Raw genomic sequence first — 16,552 nt, 5'->3', positions numbered from 1 at the left:
GTTAGTCTTTGCTGAACTTGACTGAATTATACCGATTGCTGTGGACGCATAGACCCAGGACTGGTCTCCTAACCTTCCAGCACTGTGAGGCAGGTCATGTGATCGCCACTGTGTAGACCGGGAATCAGGCTCAGCGAACCGAGCGCTCTTTCTTTATCAAAGGAGGAGCAGTGCATGAAAGTCCCTGGCGGGACACTCAGCGCCTTCCTCCCTGCATTCGTTCTTCCCACAAGTACTGTACGACAGGGTGCCTTGTGCCTGGCACTGTGGGGTACGTGGTGGGTGTTTGCCTTGGGCTCCTAGACAAGATCTCCTTTGGTGTGGCCCTCCCAGCAGATGGCCCCTGCTGATGTCCACTCTCCGTGAGCCCATCGGAGCTGGGGGCCCTGAGTTACAAGCTCTGTGATGCGACTTGTTCTAGGGCAGTCGTTGGAGGCGCTGTGCAGGAGTGGGCTGGAGCTGCAACGTGCCCGTTAGTGTTCACTGATCAGTGATGTCACTGGGAGGGAACGGCAGGTGCCCGGCTGGGGCAGCCTGTCCCCTAAAACCTCGTGCTCTTGGCGAGAACACAGCGAGGGCCCAGAGCTGTCCAGGGCCAGGTCGTGCTCTGCATCTTGGCTGCTGCTGGCCGCCCCAGAGCCTTCGATGGCCCGGCACCACACCCAGCTCCTCTGTGGGCCCCTGGAGCTGCTCTGACGACTTCCTGCAGGGCCCGGTCCCTGGAGGCCCACCCCTCCCCAGGAGGGAGGTCTGTGTGTCTTCCCCAGGCCTGGGGAATTGGGGCACGAGGCTTGGTTGTGTTCTGAGCACAGTGACAGGAATGCTGCTTGGCCGTGTGAGGGTCCATCAGCTTAGAAGACATCAGCTTGGCTTGGCTCCCCCTTGGGAACTGTGAGCTCAGTCTGATTAGGGCTAAACCCTTCATGGCATTTACTTATTTATAGTTGTTTGAAAGGCAAACACACACACACACACACACATACACACCTTCCATTTGCTGGTTCACTCTCTGAAGACTTGAAACAGTTGGGGCTGGGCCAGGCCAGTGCCAGGAGCTGGGAACTCCATCTGGGTCTCCCGTGTGGGTGGCAGGGACCCACGTACTTGGGCCACGACCTGCTGCCTCCAGGGTGCAAGTGAGCAGGGAGCAGGAATCAGAAGCGGAGGCGGGGCTTGGCCTCAGCTGCTCCGCTGTGCGAAGTGGTGTCTTCGTCCCTGTGCCTCTCCTGCCCCCCCCCCCCCCCATCTTACAGATTGGGATGTGTGACGGTGGGAAGGCAGAGGAGAGGGAGATCGCGAGAGCGAGACATTTTGTCATCCGGCAGCATTTGCTGAGGGGGCATTGAGTTCACGCTGCAACGGACGGGGCTTCAGATCCGGTTCTGTCTGGATTCCGCAGCCCACACTCCGGCCACCAGGGCCGTGCCCATCGCTCGGGGTTGTCAGGCAGCGTGGGGATGCGGTTTGCCACGTGACCGCCACGCTGCCTGGCATTCAAGAGCTCAGGCACGGTAAACTCTTTCTCTGAGTGAAAAGAATTCTTAAAAGCAAGTGCAAATCTGTTGCCTTGGAGAAGTTTGAGCAAGTGTGTGGGAAGGACTTTGCTCAGCTTGGGCCCCGAGTTTGCAGCGCTGGTTCTGGTGGGCTCTGAGTCGCGGCGTCCCCTGGCTGGGCGGGGCCTCCGACCCCCTGCTCCCGGGTGACTTCCCCGCTTCACCGTGGCCAGCAGTTTTCACGGGCAGATGGGCTGCAGGCCTCTCTCCGTGGTGAACTTTGCTCCACTCACTCAGCCTTATGTTTTATTTATTGTGATTACGCGTATAATGAAGGACTGCAAATCTGACAGATTGAATAGCACGTTGGAGGCTGTATTTTTCATAATTCTTGCGGTTTGGGTTGATTTGGGAGACAGAAAAAGGGCGAGGAGGCTCTTTGTGAAGAAAACATGATTTTTCTCTGAGCAGTCATTACAGAACATGATGATGTTGTGTGCGTCTCACTGTGCAGAGGCGAGCCTTCCTCCACTTCCCTGGGCGAAAGAACCCTTGTGCTTTAAGGGAAAACGCGCCGTGGAATGAAGAAGCGGCAGAGTAGGGGTCTCTACCCCCTCGCACCTGCTCCCTGGGAGCCGCCCAGGGTCAGGAGATTCCGCGTGGGGATGTGGCTTATCCCTTTGGACGGGGCGGAGCCTCAGTGAGTCATTCATAAGGTGAGGGGGTCTGGTTGTCTACCGCCGCTGAGCGAAGCCCCCACAGCCGGTGGTGTGAACCAACAGCACTCACCCACCACCGCTGCCTCTCCCGATTCGGGGCTTGGCCGCCTGGCTCTTGGGCGGGAGCCACTTGGGAGTCAGCTGGTGGTTGCGCCATCCGAAGGCCGACACGCTCTGCCGTAGCCAGACCCACAGGTCTTCTTGGGAGAGGAGTGAACCCGACAGAGGGCCTGGCTTGCTTCTAGAAAGGTCTGGAACGCACACGGTCCTGAGCGGTGTGAGAAATCCCGGCAGTGATGCGGACAGATGTGGAGGCTGGGCTGTGGGAAAGGAGTGCCTAAACCTAGGCACCAGGGCGCCTGCCACTCATGGGTTTCTACCTCCAGTGTCTACGCATACCAACGAGAAGGCGCTCAACAAGCCTGGGTCCTGGGGACAGCGCCGCTGCACCGCATGAGGAGTCCTCACTCGGCATGCTGGCACCCCACGTCCGAGGGAGCCCTGCTTCCATTGGGATCCAGCTCCCTGCTAATGCGCCTTGGAGGCGGCCGGGGACGCTTCGCATACTCAGGTCCCTGCCACCCCTGTGGGAGACGCAGCGGAGTTCCTGGCTCCTGGCTTCAGCCTGGCCCAGCCCTGGCTGCTGCGGCTGTTTGGGGAGTGAACCCTTGGATGGAAGATCTGCCTCCCCACCCCACTCCTCTCTCTCTCTCTTTGTCTCTTCCTCTCCATCACTCTGCCTTTCAAATCCATGAATAAATCTTAAAAAAAGCAGCAGCCAGATTCTCTGGCCACACCCACAGGTCTGACTCAGTCTTCCTGGATTTTAGTCACCCTGGACGGATCCCGCACAGGAGGGGAGAGAAGCCAGGGCAAGGAGCTGGTGATCGTGGGCTCTGGAGTTTTTAGGTGTAGGGTGAAGCTGACAGGACCCCACACTTGCAGACTCTGGGCTGCTTGTCCAAGAGACAGGAGAGCGGACAGGGACAGAGGTGGGTGCCCAGGGCCTGTGCACATGTGCGTGTGTGCATGTGTGGACGGACAGTGAGCGCCGGGAGGGCACTTGGTTAGGTCTGGACAAGGGGTGGAGGGGCTTCAGGGGCTTCTCTGCCCTGCCCAGGTCTTCCTGTAGGCGACACTGAATCAGAAGGTGGCTGTGGACCTCAGGAAGATGCCCCGGCCGGCTGCGGGTGCAGGACGGGGCGGGGAGGCCGGGTGGGTGTGGAGGCAGAGGGGATGGGGAGAACCAGGGGTACCCTGCAGCTTCAGGGGCTCACTTCCTCCTTTTTTTTTTTTTTTAAGATTTATTTATTTAATGTGAAAGGCAGAGTTACAGAGAGGCAGAGAGAGAGAGTCTTCCATCCGCTGGTTCACTCCCCACATGGCCACAACGGCCGGAGCTGCACCGATCTGAAGCCAGGAGCCAGCAGCTTCTTCCTGGTCTCCCATGCGTGTGCAGGGGCCCAAGCACTTGGGCTGTTTCTACTGCTTTCCCAGGCCATAGCAGAGAGCTGGATCGGAAGAGGAGCAGCCGGGACTCCAACCAGCACCCATATAGGATGCCAGCACTGCAGGTGGAGGCCAGGCCCACTATGCCACGGTGCTGGCCCCTCACTTCCACCTTGAATGTGAGTCTCCTGCAGGTGCGGTCCCTGGGGCAGGTGTGGCCTGGCTGTGCCTGCTCCCAGCCCCCAGGGCTCCCCCGGAAGCCCAGGATGCCCCGTCCAGCCGTGCACCTCGCACGCCCTGCTGATTGCGCTCTGGCTCATTGCATAATGTGGGCGTCTGCCGGGTGAACTGGGCCCGAATGCTGCTCTGTGCAGCCAACGGTGCTGGATGTGTGAGTGGCTGGAGGACTTGCAAGACTTTCTCGCTCGGTCCATTCCTGGCTCAGAAGACAGCCGCTCTGTGGGAGAAGACACGAGACAGAAAATATCTCGGGGGCTTGTGCAACATGGCGATGAGGATGCTTGCGGCATTTGACAGGGGAACATGCAAAATATTAAGTGCGGGGAGGGGGCGGGGGTTGGGAAAAACGAGCATGCCGCGGTTCCAGCCGTGGCGGGCATATGCTCCTCCGATGATCGGCAGCCCACGCTTCTGCTCTGGCCTGCTTCCTGCCGGGGAGCGCGTCTCGTTCCCAGCACTGGCGAGCCCCAGGAACACACGGTTCCCGGGGCGTGTGGGGCTCACTTTGGGGTCCCGCTGGTCGGCTTCGCATCCCGGCCTGTCCTCGGCTGTGTCCGTCACTGGGCGGCGTCAGGCACCTGAGACTCCGTCTCTCCCTCTGTAACATGGGAGGATGAGGCGTCGATGGGGAGCTGCCGTGGGGTCCCCGAGGCAAGGCTGGCGAAGGCCCCACGCAGAGTGCGGGGTTTGGATGAGGCCAAGGGCGCGCTCAGAGCCAGCATGGGGGCTCCCCGGGGTCTGAGGCAATGCTGCCTCCTTCCAGCCTCCTCCCTATGGACTCAGCTCAGCTAGATGAGCTGGGGTGTCGGACCATGGAGCTTTCTGGAAGGCTCTGCCTTCTTCCCGGAGAACCGGGTGCTGCTGTCCTAAGCGTGGAGCCCCGCGGGAGACACGGAGCTGTACAGAGGCTTCCAGCATCTCCGTCTCCGTTCTCGGCAGGAGCCTCTGGGCACAGAAGGGCTCCACTGCGCCCTCCGGTCACGCAGCTCCTGCACGCCATGCGCTGGACGTGGCCCCCGGCTGAGTCCCCCTTGCCGGTGGCTGGGTGTGGGAGTCCATCCTCCTGCCCCAGGTGTGGCCCTGATCTGGGGACGGACCCTGCCCTTGCTCCTGTCCATCTTCCGCAGGCTCTGGTGTGTGTCCGTGGTGGCTTCCCCAAGGTGGAGCCGACTTCCTCCGGCTGCCTTGTCCAGCCCCTGCCCACCCCTCCCGGCTGATGGCCCCTCCCGGCTGATGGGCTCCCCCAGGGCTCCGGCAGGCCATGGCTGGCCGGCCCTCCACTGCCACAGCGCATGGACTGAGTGCTACCCTCTGTTGCCTCAGTGTCGTCATCTGTCAAATGGGCACGAGAGCATGTCCCCGCCCCCCGCCACGGTGGTGAGGATGAAATGAGTTAGCAAGCATCAGATGCCTGGTGCTGTGCCTGCCTGGTGGGAAGCAGACCCCTCAGGCCTTGGTGTCCTCGTGGTCATTGTCCTGGTCTTCACAGTCACCTCTCATGACTGCCAGAGCCTAGTAGTGGACAGAGTCCAGGGGAGTGAGACTGGGCTCCCCACCTGCCTCGCCTCCCACTGCCCACCAGCCTTGGGCAGTGGCTCCGTCTCCTGGAACCTCTGACGGCTGCTGAAGGGGGAGAGGAGGGGCCTGGGGACAGCCCCGCCTCCCAGCACCTCTGCTGTCCTGCAGGCCGGCAGCTGGTCACCTGTCAGGGGCTGGGGTAGGCACAAGACGCAGGGAGAGCTCTCTCACAGCTCTCGGGTTAAGGGGACAGTCGTGTGGCTCGTGGCCTGTGCCGGAGTGGGCACAGGGACGCACACAGCTGTGGGCCTTCCCTGGTCACTCCCCGAGCATCGCTGTCCTGTGGGGTCTGACCTTGTGATCTTGTAGCTAAATCTCTCCCAGGTGCGGGGCCCCTCCCTCAGGCCGCCCTCATGCCCAGCTCCCTGTGTCCAGCTGTCTCCCCGCAGAGCCTGGCTCGGGCCCTGGTATGCAGTGGCCCTCGGGAGGTCTGTGCTGAGCAGTGACCGCTGCTCCGGGCTCCTGCCCTGCTCTGGGTGTCAGCCCCCAGGGTGCACCTGGCACCTAGGCGGGGTCAGGAGTGTTTCTGGAAGAGTGAATGGTTTGATCTGGCGAATGAGTCGGTCAATTCTCCCCCCAAACAAACAAGTGTGTTCTGAGAGCCCTTTAGGAGCTCCTGAGAGCGTCTAGCTAAATAAAGCGAGGGGCTGAGCTGCACTTGGTGCGGTGTTGAGCAACTCTGCTGGCCTTTCACGCCTAAGACGACTGAACAGAGCAGACATGGTGGAAGCTATGTTAGGTGATAAGCTCTGGAAGCCCGAAGTTTCAGAGGAATTTAGGAAAATAGACAGACCTCTACCCATGAATGATGTCTGTGCGTGTGTGCACATGCATGTACGTGACCAGCAGGCGGTGTGCTGTGTGTGTGTATGTGTGTACGTGTATCTGTGTGTGTGTGCACGTGAGCACACGGCTGGCCCAGCAGGCTGTGTGCTGTGTGTGTGCACATGTGTGTGTGTGTACATGTATCTGTGTGTGTGTGCACGTGAGCACGGCTGGCCCAGCAGGCTGTGTGCTGTGTGTGTGCACATGTGTGTGTGTACATGTATCTGTGTGTGTGTGCACGTGAGCACGGCTGGCCCAGCAGGCTGTGTGCTGTGTGTGTGCACATGTGTGTGTGTGTACATGTATCTGTGTGTGTGTGCACGTGAGCACGGCTGGCCCAGCAGGCTGTGTGCTGTGTGTGCTGTGTGTGTACATGTATCTGTGTGTGTGTGCACGTGAGCACAGCTGGCCCAGCAGGCTGTGTGCTGTGTGTGTGCACGTGTGTGTGTGTGTGTATCTGTGTGTGTGTGCATGTGAGCACAGCTGGCCCAGCAGGCTGTGTGCTGTGTGTGCACATGTGTGTGTATGTGTATCTGTGTGTGTGTGCACGTGAGCACAGCTGGCCCAGCAGGCTGTGTGCTGTGTGTGCGTATGTGTGTACGTGTATCTGTGTGTGTGTGCACGTGAGCACGGCTGGCCCAGCAGGCTGTGCTGTGTGTGTGCACATGTGTGTGTGTACATGTATCTGTGTGTGTGTGCACGTGAGCACGGCTGGCCCAGCAGGCTGTGTGCTGTGTGTGCACATGTGTGTGTATGTGTATCTGTGTGTGTGTGCACGTGAGCACGGCTGGCCCAGCAGGCTGTGTGCTGTGTGTGCACATGTGTGGACATGTATCTGTGTGTGTGTGCACGTGAGCACGGCTGGCCCAGCAGGCTGTGTGCTGTGTGTGCACATGTGTGGACATGTATCTGTGTGTGTGTACATGTGAACACAGTGGCCCAGCAGGCTGTTGTGCTGTGTGTGTGCACGTGTGTGTGTGTGCATCTGCATGGGTATGCTTGTATGTGTGCACATGAGCGTGACCTGACGGGACCACTGGTGCTACACAGGCAGTGGGACAGAAGAGGCCACGGAGGGGCAGGAGCAGCCAGGGAGGCCTTGAATGCCGACAAGGGGCTTAGGCTCGAGTTCGCCGACCACGGCTGCATCGAAGGGCTTGGTGCAGGACAGGGAGCAGATGAAGTCTGAACTTGAAAATACCTACCAGCCCTCTTCCCTTCCTTCCCTCACCCAGCATGGATCTCTGGGCTGCCTTTGTGCCCAGGGCTCCTGGGCCGATCTCTCGCTGCTGAGCCAAGTGGCCTGGCTAAGCCACTTCCCTCTTAGTAGCACGCCTCCCTCTGAGGGTGCCGGGGACAGGAGACGTGGGGCCTGAGCACTGTGCTGGGAGCCTGCCCTGGGGTCAGGGTTCCACCCGAGTCAGCCCCTAGGATGGAAGAGAAGGGAAAGGCGGGCAGCAGAGGGGGAGGAGGCGAGGGGAGGGAGCTGTCGGGTGCAAGCCAAGAAGCAAGCCGTGGGGGAAGATGGGTTGGAAGCCCACAGGCGTCCCTGGGCCTGGAACGCCCAGCAGGGTCTCCACTCCCTGTGTGTCTGAGTGAGGGGAAGGGAGGCCCCTGGAGGCCGCAGCCCTGGGGAGGGATAGGCAGGAGGGGCTGCGGCGTCCTGGGCAGCTGGAGCGAGACTTGAGTGTTCGCCCCTTTTTCCCAGCAGCTGCTCCCCTCCCCGTGGCCAGCGGAAGGCTGCAGGGCTGCAGGCAGGGCTCTCTGCCTGGCTCAGCATCTCCCCTGCACGCGGGCTGTGCTGCTGCTGACCCGGCCCCACGGAACTCTCGTGTGGACGGACGGGCTTGGGCTGCTCGCTGCTGAGGTCGCGTCCACTGGGCGCTGGACTGGCCCTGCCTCCCTCTGTTTGGGAACTGTCATGCCTCCGGGGCAGTCAGGGTAGGCTCGCCCGGACTTTCTGCAGGCGCCCCGCAGTTTTGATTGACGCACGTCACCCTGCGGGAGGGCTCTGGGCTGTGCTGAGATGTGGGATCCTGCTCTGTGGAAGGCGAGACCTCCTGGGCCTGCATTTGCTCATCTGTGAGCTGGGACCCTGCAGACCTGGGGCTGGGGTCTCGGGCTGGGCGGTGCCTTTGCTAGGCTGGCAGCTACACATGCTGTCAAGGTCATGGGCGCTGTAATCCTGGTGTGATGCCGAGCGTGGGACTTGCCAATCTTGGTGGTGTAAATGCTTCCACCCTGGCCAATTTCAAGCTGCCAGAGAGAGTGGCTGAGCCGTGAGTTGGGAAGCAGTGGATACCCCTCGTGGTTGCGTGTGGAGTGTGCACCGCGTGCCATGGGTGGTGGCCATCGCTGTCCGAGGACCACAGATACTGCCTTGATCTGCCCAGGGTGAGGGGACAGCAGACGGGGGTACCCGCTGAGTCGGGGAGGCCAGGTGCCTCAGCTTTGCCATTCCTGCTTCGTCCTCACAGCGCCCGTGGCACAGAAGTCTGTGTTCCCACTGAGCTGAGGAAGAGACCAGAGCTCAGGCAAGGTCGCCAGCATGTGTGGGACCCCCCTTAGCTAGTCAGCGGCAGGACCAGGCCTGGAGAGGCGAGGACAAGGAGGGTGTCGCAGGAAGTCTCTGTGGGTGCTGCCCTCCTGTGATGTCCCCAACAGACCCGCAAGGCAGCCGCGTTACCCCACCCAGGACACAGAGGGTGCAGCCGAGGCTGAGCGAGGTCCAGGCCACATGGCTGGGGTTAGGGGAGCTGCCCGTTTAGCCCCCAGCATGGAGGCCGCGCGCAATCGTCCCATGCCTCCTGCAATCGTCCCATGCCTCGCCGTCTCCTGTTGGTGAAGACCCTCTGTTTGTGGCCCCCGGCTTTTAGAGGAGGAAGTCCTGGTTTGGATGCTCTGCCGAGTGCATGTGCCGGGTCCCCACAGGTGAGCGAGCACAGCTGTGGGCGGGGCCGGCTTGAACGCAAGCAGCCTGGGGCAGGGCTTCCGCCTGGGGACACCGAGGCTCGGTTCACAGGAGGAGGCTGGGGTGAGACCCAGGGACGGTTTCTGCCCAATTCTCTGAGCAGGAGGGGTCACCAGGCGTCTGTCCCTTGAGGGTCATGGGCTGGAGGCTGGTGGAGAGTGAGGCCAGGCTTGGGGCTGTCCCCTCCCCTTCTTGAGAGAAGAGACTGACCAGACCGGGCCTCAGGGCCATGAGAGGAGAAGTTTCGGTTCCCTGTGTTCTGGAAGGGTGAGAGGCTGAGGCAGGTGGGATTCGGGTACACAGAGTGTGCTGGGGCAGGCGCTGCTGGGGCCCAAACACGTCCTCCTCCCAGCCGGGTCTGCCCTGCACAGGTGGGAGGTGGGTGGGGGTGGCTGTCTAAGGGGCAGTTGAGGGAACTGGGTTCCAGCTGGGGGAGGGGAAGAGCACAGGCCTTTGGGATCCTAAGGCTGGCCACGGGCAGCTCAGAGCCTCAGTCTGCCCATCTGCATACAGGCGCGAGCACACGTCCATTGCAGAGTGGTGAGTGGGGGAAGGAACAGGAAGTGCACAGCCCAGAGCTTCGTATACAGTAGGTGCTCAATAGATGGGGATCCCCACCCTCTTGCCCGTGGTCCCCATCACAGCCCTCTTTGCAAATGGGCAGGGAATAGGACTGCTTTGTGCCAGCTGCAGGGACAGGCACTGGCAGGTGGCTCCGGGGACCAGGCTCTGTCAGCCCCGAAGCCCTGGGGTTTCCCATGCCCGGAAGGAGCCTCCTGGAGCTGGAAGGTGGACGTGGGCCGCCCAGGGTGCTGGGAGCCGGGACAAAGCCCCACTATGCCGGCACTCACGCTGCTGCCTGCAGAGTGTGAACCTGCTGACCCAGCCCGCCCCGGCCCACAGACGCCGGCGTCTCCTGGCCCAGCCATTGTTCCCACAGTGCCAGGAGGTCGCCCAGGGTGATGCTGCCCGGCGGCGTCCTCTGTGGGTGCCGCCGATGATGCACTTGGCCTGGCCGAGGCGGGTCTAAGCTGCTCTCCATCCCCACCACGTGTCCCGGGCCTGGGCGGGGTGCCGGAGCCCGGCTGACTTTAAACAGAGAGTAGGTGTTTCGTGGCAGTGTGTGGGCAGCCACATGTGCTCATCTGGTCGGTAAATGTTTGTTGAGAGCCCACGGCGGGGCAGGCACCGAGGCTGAAGATCGAGAGATAGAAAGATCTCCACTCTCGCGGAGGCTGGACTGCCAGACACGCTGGCTGCTCTGTGCCACGGGCGGCGCTCGCTGAGCCAGGCCCAGGCAGATCTAACAATAGGCTGCGCATCTCCTTAGTGGGCAGCACGCTGACTGCTGTCCAGAAATGCAGGTGGGACCCGTGTGTTAGGCCACTTGTTAAAGAAGCGCTCCCAGAAGCCACTGGTCCTGGCAGGAGAGGCCACTGTAGGGACTCCTGCCTCGGTCTGGTCCCCTGCAGAGCCCAGAGCACACGTGGCACTCACAGCTCATCCTGACTCCAGGCGAGGGGCGCTAGGGCCCGGCACTGGTTAAGGAAGCCCCCAGGCACTGGGCTCTCCCAAGGCAGGTGCGGTGGCTCAGGTAGTCTCCGGGGGAGTCCCAGGTGTTGGCTGCCAGAGGCCGGAGTGAGAGAGGCTGAGGCAGCTTCAGAAACAGGATGTGAAGGGACCAAGCGCTGCTGCTACGAATGTCGTGAGGGAGCCGTGAGGTGGGGGAAGGCCCGGAGAGCCCTGCCCAGAGCCCAGGGAAAGAGGCATCAGTGAGGGCTTCCTGGAGGAGGTGACCCCGTGGGCGCAGTGAGTACAGGAAGCCAATCCACAGATGTGTGCGCACACGCAGGGTTGGGATTTTAAGCCAGGTCTGCGGATGCTAAAACCCTGTTTGCTTTACCTCACCTTTTCTGCATGAACATTTTTTCCCTTCCATTCGTGGCTTCACAGGCCCAGAGATGAACAAGGGGTGGAGGGGGTTTTCGTGGCCAGCCTGAGCAGCTCCTCCTTAGGTTTTCGGGAGAGGCAGCCGGGGCCTGGAGAGGGGCAAAGCCTCGCTAGTGTCACACAGCAGCCCGGCCCCAGCCTCCGAGCCCCAGCCCCGGCCGGGCTGGCTCAGTTCCAGCCGCCTCTTGCCTCCTGGGAGCTGGGCTGTGCGTCTGCCACCCAGGCGGGCCAGGCTGTGTCCTTCCTGGAAAGGACCCCGCGCTCGCTGGGGAGGCGAGACTGCGGGGGTGGCCAGGGCGGCACAAGGCGGCGCCCGGCTCCTGCAAGGCAGTGGGATCGCCCAGGTGAGGACAGGTCATGGGGGGGCGGGTGTGAAATGGCAAAGGGCCGTTTGTCTGTCGTGACGGGGTGGGTGGTCGGTTTACTGCTGGTAGCTGGGGTCTTGTGTGGAAAGTGAGCGCGTCCTCACTGGGTGCCCCACCCCAGTCCCCGACCCCCGATCTCAGGGGTGGGGAGTCCGGCTCACTTGAGACACTTCCGCGAGAGAATCCGCCTTGCTCCTGAGGTTGCCCGGGGTGCATTTCTTGTCTCTGAGTAATGGCTTTTCACAATCCACCTTTTATATTCGTCTAAGCAGTGTGCCTTGGAAAGCCAGGGCTCCCTTAAAGGAGACGAGCCTGTCTATTTCCCACTCTGCTTCCGGAGCGTGGGGCACGCGAGCGCAGAGCTGGGGCAGCCCTGGCAGGCTCGGCCTGCAGCCTGCTGTCCGTCCCTGAGATGTGAAACCAGCTATCCACCTGTCTGTCTCCTCTGGCCCAGAAAAACCAAACAGGATGAGTACCCCAAGGCCCTGAGGCTTTCAAAACAGACCCAGCTTTAGGTGTTTTGCACAGAGCCAAGGCCACAGAGAGCAAAATGCACTCCCTGCTGAGCGCCTCTGGGGACGGCAGGTGGTTGCGGGCTGGCAGGGGACTGGGATGCTGAGCTGTGCCCCAGTGTTTCCCTGCAGCCCTCTTTTTTTTTTTTTTTTTTTTTTTTTTTTTTACAGGCAGAGTGGACAGTGAGAGAGAAAGACAGAGAGAAAGGTCTTCCTTTTGCCGTTAGTTCACCCTCCAATGGCCGCTGCAGCCGGCGCACTGCGCTGATCCAATGGCAGGAGCCAGGTGCTTCTCCTGGTCTCCCATGGGGTGCAGGGCTCAAGCACTTGGGCCATCCTCCACTGCACTCCCTGGCCACAGCAGAGAGCTGGCCTGGAAGAGGGGCAACCGGGACAGAATCCAGTGCCCCGACCGGGACTAGAACCTGGTGTGCTGGCGCCGCAAGGCGGAGGATTAGCCTAGTGAGCCGTGGTGCCCTACAGCCCTCTTGCAAGAGGTGGGGTAGTTCCTGGTTCTCTGCAGGCAGTGATGGAGAGAAAGGGCGGGGAAGCCAGGGGGGCCTTGCAGGATTCCCTCACAGGGATGTTAGATACATTGTTACAATTCATGCTCAGAAGTGGGTTGGATGGACTGAACCGTTTCCGCATCTGCTGACAGCAAACACTCATAGCGGTCACGTGACTCAGGGCCCCCCAGCTGGCTGGTATGTGATGGGGCCAGGACTTGAACTTGCTCCCCGTGCTCTTTTGCTAGCAAGGGGACAAACATTCGTGGAGCATTTTTTCAGCGTCTTGCACTTTGGGTAAGTGACAGTTCTGCAAATTGCGGGTAAAGAACTTAATGTCTAATTAAACCCCGAAGATGTACAGGAATTTGAGACGAGTGACGAGTGATTGATGTTCGCGGAGGTGCCGCTCCCCGGTGGAGGCCGCCTGGCGGGGCCGGCAAGGCCGTTCAGGCGCTGACGTCTTGTTGTGATCCATGTTGTCATTTTTTCATTACTGATTAAAATTAAAAATCTGCTTGGCAAATCCATTGTAAAATTCCCTTCATGAGCATCGACGGGTACAAATTATTTTGTCAATCGCGTGGCAATCAAAGCGGGGCAGGAGACGGGTTGTAGCCCACTCCGCTTCCTTGTCTCCCTCTGGCTCACGCCAGCCACTTTTCACAACAAAGTTTTAAAAGGCGTAGGTAGCAGCCTTGGCAGTGCTTTAAAAAAAATTAAGGATTCATCTCTATTTTTTAATGGAATGTTCTGTGTGCGTGCGCCCCTCCCCCCCGCGAGCAGGGGGAGGGTTCGTGGTGGGAGTCAGCCTGCGCTCAGTAATTGTCTAATGCTGTGTAATGACAGGTGGATAATAGTAATAAAAGCCTTTATTAGGATAAAAAATCTGTTTTGAGAATGGAAGCGTAAATTGTCTAAAACTGCGAGGCAGAGAAAGACTCTTGTTCACGGGCAAACCAAGTGGAAAATATTTACAGCACCTCCATTGAGATGGTTTTGTGACTTGGTAGCCACGTGGCACGTTGGGGGTGGGTGAGGCGAGGGACGGGGAAGGCGTGGGTGTCGTGGAGCCGTGCACAGGGCCCTGGGGGCCGGCGGACCCGGACGCCAGGCTTAGCTCCGTGCTGTGCAGTTCCAAGAAGGTCAGGTTCCCTCTCTGGGCCCTTGTCTCCTCTTTTGCAAAGGAAGTGATCCCTTTACTCAGGCAGTTCCTGTGTCGTCCCTGAGAGACGGCTCTGGGTGTGGGGCCGGAGGGCTGAGCCGGGTCCTGGTTGGCCGCAGAGGGGTCTTGGGTTGCGCCTTGGTCCTCCTTGCCTGTGAGTGAGAGTCCACAAGGCCACACCCACGGAGTGCCCGGTGTGCTGCTTGACACATGGCAGGGCAGAAAGAGTGAAAACATCAGCATCAGACACACAAAGAAATCTCTGAGGGCCTCGGGGAGAAAGACTTCTTGTGTGTGTGTGTGAGCACGCGTGTACATGTGTGTGCATACGTGTGTACATGCATGTGCGGATGCATGTATGTGTGTGGCCCAGGCCCCAGGCCCCCGAGCTCCCACAGGCAACACCACCGAGCTCCTGGGCACTTGACTGTACTTCGGGTACTCAAGGGTGTCGAGGGCGAGAGTTGCTGTCGTCCATTTCTGGGCCCCCAGGGTTTTTGTCGCTCAGGTGCCTTGCACGTGGCCTGGACTGAGAAACAGACACCTGGCCAAGGACTCGCGTGAGGAACACAGGACAGGAGCCTGCACCCATGAGAACTGCTGGTCCCCAAAGACCTGGAACCAGTGCCTGGCTCGGGGTCCCAGCAGCAGCCAGGATCAGCCCCTGTCCCAGACGCAGGACGGTCTGTGACCCCGGGGGAGGGGAGGGACACGCGCTCCCTATGGTTCTCAGACACAGGGCGCACGGAGCTGTGAAAGGCACTTCGGCAACTTGGACTCAGTTAAAAATATTTCCTTCTGTTTGGGATTGTTCATAATTTATGCACTTTATTTTTTCCTTTCTTGTGTGTAAAACCCTGAAGTTTTCTACCCTTGCAGGAAAGACAAAAACAGAGTGTATTTTGAAGGGACTGGGATTGGAGGGTCATCTTTTGTGAAAAATAATATGCCTTCTGTCTTGTTACAGGTTTGCCTGCTTGTTAAATACCTTGAACACATCACGGCAGGGAGCAAGCCTTTGTCAACAACGGCAACTTCAAACCCGCATCCGTCCTAAACTAAGCCAGAATATTTATATCTTTATATCCCTCCACTCCTAGTTGCCACGAGAGCCTCACCCAGAGCAAAGGGAGATAAGAAAGTGCGAACAACCCCACATTCGCCCCCTACATCCTGCGCCCTGGGCAGGGCTTGTGGGGATCAGGGCCGGGGAGATTTGAATGGTTAAAAAAAAATCCCTTTAACGATTGAGCAATTTTCTTTTGGATAATGGTTCATTCCGTTTTATAGGATGATTTCCCCAAGCCTATATTTTGTGGATATTTTGCTAATGTGCCAACCCACAGCTGCAAAGACGGGCATGGCTTTTTCCGCACCCCCTGAGCCGTGAGTTCATGCTGGGCCCCCAGCGAGCCGGGCTGTCTCCTCTTATTTCTGAGAGAGGCAGGTGCAGGCCGGACAGTTGGGGGAGTGCTATCTGCTGTTCTAGTGTCCATTTGCACGTCCACCCACTTGCCTTATGCACCCGTCACTGCTGAACTGAGTTTAATTTAGCCGCTTTCTCCCCACGGACCCTCAACGGAGAACCTGGTTTTGTGCACAGGCAATGGGAGCCTGAACAGGATCCAAGCTCCGACTCTACACCAAGTGGAGGAGAGAAGGCTGAGCAGGGGGGATCTGACTGCAGAAGGTTGAGTGGGTCGCTTCCCAGTTCCATCCTGTGTGCAGAACCCACCGACAAATCACCATGTCTGTTGATACGCAGAGTGGTGGGAGGCCGGGGTCAGTCGCCAACCCTCCCTCGCACTCCCTGCCGTATCAGTGGCAGGCATTACTAATCGATCCCAACCGTCTTTCCACCTGAGCCAGGGGCAGCCACCCCCAGTCCGTGGGAGTGGGCACAAGAAAGCAGGTGTGGGTGTTGGTTGGAGCCTGGTGGTTGGGAAGCCCTGGGGGGGATATGGGGGGAAGTCAGGGGTCGTGCTGACCCTGGGCCACAAGCACAGGCAAGGCTCTGTTATGTGAGGGGATGGAGGGAAGGCTCCACGCCCTTTCTGGCTCTGACACAGGTGCCGCCAACAGTCCGTCTTACTGGGGATGGTTTTTAAGTCACGATGACAGAGGACCTATGTGTGTTGGGTGCTTTGCTGGTGGTGGGGCTGTGAAATCTGACACAGGCGTTGGGAAGGAGCTGGGCTGCTGTGCGACCACACTCCCGGCAGCCGCAGTGTGGGAGATAAACAGCAGAGGTTTGGGGATCAGGGGAAGAGGTCAACTTTGGGAAGGCCGGAGGGCTTCCTGGAGGAGCTGTTTCATCATCTGAGCCCGAGGCGGGAAAAGGAATTGAACGAGCAGCGAAGCCCCTGCAGCCTCAACTGTTTCCTCCGCAGAGTCGGGGCGACAGCAGCCCTCAGCACCCCGGCACAAGACAGTGGCTGGGAGCGCGCCTACAGATCCCTAGTTTGCCCGAGAAGCCTTCGTCGCGCACCTACTACACGCCAGGCCCTGCTCCAAAGCGGGGGGTAAAGGGAGGGAGGGGGCGGCGGGGCGGGGGAGGCAGCAGCTGGCCTTTCAGTCTGCTCTGGGGTTGCAGCTTCAGACCTGGCTGGGTCCGTGCAGAGGAGGCAGTGCCGATGGTCTGTGGAAGCCGGGCGCTTACGCCTGGTGATTCACAAACCGGTGCAATGCACTCTGGGATGGAGAACAAGACCGACTTCCCGGGCCTCGTCGGTCCCTGGGAGGTGGCTGCTGCGGGTTTGCTGGCGTGCGGGTGTGAGTG

At 59.9% G+C, this 16,552-nt stretch overlaps 1 long non-coding RNA gene across 1 annotated transcript in view; it reads left to right on the top strand.

The window, feature by feature from the left end:
* The window catches only part of LOC127487982 (uncharacterized), a 34,437-nt gene extending 18,168 nt beyond the window's left edge, over positions 1-16,269 (top strand). Inside the window, exon 4 of the long non-coding RNA XR_007915363.2 lies at positions 14,741-16,269. This is a non-coding gene — a long non-coding RNA (uncharacterized lncRNA). The remainder of the gene's footprint in view (positions 1-14,740) is intronic.
* The last annotated feature ends 283 nt before the right edge of the window (positions 16,270-16,552 follow it).

Source organism: Oryctolagus cuniculus, chromosome 20 (assembly GCF_964237555.1).
Source record: "Oryctolagus cuniculus chromosome 20, mOryCun1.1, whole genome shotgun sequence".
Lineage (NCBI taxonomy): Eukaryota > Metazoa > Chordata > Mammalia > Lagomorpha > Leporidae > Oryctolagus > Oryctolagus cuniculus.
The sequence above is the reverse complement of the archived record's forward strand: the minus strand, read 5'-3'. Positions and strand labels throughout refer to the sequence as shown.